The sequence below is a fragment of the Condylura cristata genome, unplaced genomic scaffold (assembly GCF_000260355.1).
Source record: "Condylura cristata isolate star-nosed mole 26May11 unplaced genomic scaffold, ConCri1.0 scaffold00017, whole genome shotgun sequence".
Taxonomy (NCBI): Eukaryota; Metazoa; Chordata; class Mammalia; order Eulipotyphla; family Talpidae; genus Condylura; species Condylura cristata.
In genome coordinates, this window is record NW_004567118.1 from 17,812,947 (window position 1) to 17,816,656 (window position 3,710).

The following is a 3,710-nucleotide window of genomic DNA, read 5'->3' on the forward strand; positions in this document are numbered from 1 at the left end:
TTTGCATAAATAAATAAATATTTAAAAAACATTGTCTAACTAACTTTATTCATTCTTTTTTATAATTAGTTTCAATTCATCTCACACAAGGATAAGAGAATGATTTTATGGTTTAGATTTGTTTACTTTATCACATGTGGCTTTTCTTTGTGGTCTCTGTGGTTAAATTTTGTTAGTTCCTGGATGCTGAAAACAAACATTTTGTTCAGAATCGTCTTTTTGCTTGTTTCTGTCTGACAAGTTGCTAATAGTCAAACACTCCCAACTCTCCTGATTTAGATCAATGTTCTGGAGTCCTTGTCGCTGAGGAGTTATGGAGTTCTGGCTTTTTTATTGAATGCAACTTTTGTCCTGGCTCTTTATCTACTTTGCCTTGGCTTATAACCTCTGCCTCGAGTCCAAGCTTTTCAGATATTAAGGTCACAAACCCTACTTTGTCTCTGGGATATTTCTACTACATGTTGGTGGAACCTTTTATATAACTTTGCTAGAAGTGCCAACAAAAAACAACATACTGTTGGGTGTTGATAGTTTTTTCATCTGCTGCATTCACTTTATTTTCATACACACACACATACATATAATTTTGTATACAACTAGAAATGACCAAGCTTAGTGAGGAAGACATGTTTAAAACCAAGATAAGCTGAAATGTAGGTCCCTACATTAACAGTTAACTTAATTGTGATGACAGAAGAAAACTTGTTGACCAAATGAAAGATGCTCTCTAGTGAACATATGAATGGTAAAAACATAAAACATCTTTGTTATGATATGGAGAAAGTCAGGTCATCTGGATAGAAGATCAAATCCACAAAATTTCTTAAAGCAAAGACTGAGAGAAGTATGGAGGCCGCAGAAGTAAAGATTGAAGCAAGAAGTCGGCACGTGAGATTTTTAGGAAAGAGCCATCTCCATAATAAAAATAAATGTACAAAATGACAAGTTATCCAGAAGATCTGGCTGAAATCATCAATAAAGATGGCTATATTAAGCAGATTTTCACTGTAGAGGAAACATCTAGAATTTTCAAGGCTAGAGAGGAAAAGTCAATGCCTGATTTCAAAGCTTCAAAGGACAGGCTGAATTTCTTTTGGGGTTACTGCATCTGATGGTCGTTACTGGTAAGGCCTTCTATAGCTTCCTTAATCTTGTACTTTTTCTAACTTGTTCTTTCCTTACTTGGGTTCAAATAATCTCTTCTGACTATATATAGAGAGATTTGTGCATGACAGTATCTTATGTAATACCAAAGTAACGTATAGTTGGTCTTAATAGATAACCTAAGACTCCTTTTTTTCTCTTTTGCTATTTAGTCCTTGCTGTTTTAGAATTACTTTCTGTTTGGATATGTGTATGTGTGGGTCTGTCTCTTAGTAATGTGGAAGTCATAGATTCTGTTTTTGGCTTTTGTAGTGGTTCTTTTTATAATTCTTTGTATCACACTTAGCCCTCTGTTCTGAATTTAGAACTCTCCCAGAGCATCTGTTGACTCTGTTATGACTAAGAGAAAATTACCACTCTCCCACTTCCTCTCTCTGCCTTCCACCTCCAGACTTTTCTTGGTTTTATTCTTATTTTTAGTTCTTCTGGTGGTTCCCCTCACAGCTCTAGCAGAACTTGCAGGCTGCTTGTCTTGGCTTCCCAGCCCTGAGCAGTGCCGTGAGGTGCTGACAACCTTTGCCTTGTCTGCCCCTGCTCTTTTTTTAGAGTTTTTACTTTTTGGACGTTTGTAAAATGGCCCTTTTGCAATTGAACTACCCTCAGACCTTTAGTCTTAGTCGTGTATTTAACTTTTCCACTCTGCTACCTCTCCTTTCACTGGCATTTCATGTCATCTCTGCAGATTCAAGAATTTTTGGAAACAACAGGTGATGTAAAATACTCCTGAATTATGTCCTACTGGGCAATTCCCCTTGTCTCAGGCCACAGCTTGCAGGGTGACCTTTTCTTTTCCAACAGCACCTGCCAACTCCACTTTTGCTTTCAGAGGGAAGCAGACACCCAGGCCAGCCCACTGTTTTGTCTTGGCTTTGCTTGTCCTACAGGGATGTCTGAAAAATGGCTGTTTTTTAATATTTAAGTTCTTAACTGTGTCTTTGTAACTTTCTGTACCTGTTTTGGAGGCTGAGAAGGGGCGGATCATGTTTTGCCCTGTAGGTTTGCAAACTCTGTTCTTCCCCAGGTCCAGGCAATTCCTCTGGCCTCATCTCTGACTGTGCTGCTTCTTCTGACCCAAGCTGCTGTGCATGCCGGCCACGGCCACACCTGCTCTCCACCCACAACCTCGTCTTGTCCTTTCCTGCATTCACCGACTGCCGCCTTTCCTCTGCCTTTGTGCTGAAGGCCGCAAGCCCTTTCAGTTCATAGTAACTTGGCCTTACAGCAAATCCATTATATTTCTTGCCATTTCATTTATTAAGTTAGCACCAGAGATGTTTTGAAGCAAAATTTTGCTCGAAGCTCCTCTTTTCCTCCTGGAATAGCTTTTAACACGGGCAATATTAGATTGCTTCCTTCACTTTTTTTAAAATGTCATTGAGCTACCTATTCATTTATTCTTTTCATGTTGTTTGTGATTTAGTGGGCACTGTGGGTCAGCTCTCAGTCCTAACGCAGAGGGAAGGATCTCTGATAGGTTTCCTATCCCCTCTGAGACCCAGCTATATTTCCTGGAACTCTACAGTCTTTCTTTGGTTTTACTGGGTTCCCCTGGGTTTTGTATATCAGAAGGGGTGGTGTGGGTGCTGCACACTGTGCTTTCCTGTGGCTCCCTAGGGTGTCACGCCTCAGCTTTCTGCCACGGCCAGGGTGCAGGTCACCTTTGGGCTCCTCTGGTCCCAGCACCATCAGCTTGTCCTGTCCCTGGAGGTTCTGGCAGCAGAAGACTGAAAGGACATGTGCAAGCAGAGTTGGAGGCCTGGGGGCAGCCTGTGAGGAGAGGAGAGTTTTGTGCCATTCTCTTCTGGTCTTCTCTCACTTCCCACAGACTGAGGTGGTTTTGCTATACATTTTCTCTTCAAGCAATTGCTGTGTGTTTTTTGCTGATGATTACCTTTGCTTTTGGGATCTTTCTCCTTTAACTCCTCTGCGTTGGGAGAAAATAGCAGAGATTGGGGGGAGTTTCGCCAAAGGGGACAATTTCTAGTGATTTCTCAGTCACCCCCAAGCCCACATCTCCTTGGCTTTTCTCCAAGGTAGGATTCTGACTCGTTCCTTCCCCTGGCTTACTTCTCAGACCCCTTCTGTGGTCTTTCCTTCACACACAGGTGGCTATACTGCGGTGAGACCTCAGGCGACCTGGAATTGGAATCTTCCATTCTGTGTCGAGAGCAGCTCTTCCCTTTGTTGCACTGAAGTTCCTGGGATGGACTTTATTTTGCTTTCTCCATCATTCTGTATTTAGCTTTCCTGGTAAATGGGTGGGATTGCCCACTTCCTTCTGTCATCTTAAACTGGAAGTCCACAAATGTGACCAGTGCATTCAAGATAGCCCCACTTCTATCTTGTTTTTCTGCTTTTCCTTTTGTGTGAGTACTTAAGATCTGAAATGTTGGTGTTTCTTCATCCATTTCCATCACTCTAATAGCCTGCTTCTTGTACCCACCTCCTCTGGCCCCCCGTATTGAAAGAAACACCATCACGGGGGCTCTTGATATCCATGAACTGGACCCAGGCTATGATGGTTCCACTTAGGAGTTTTCATCTTT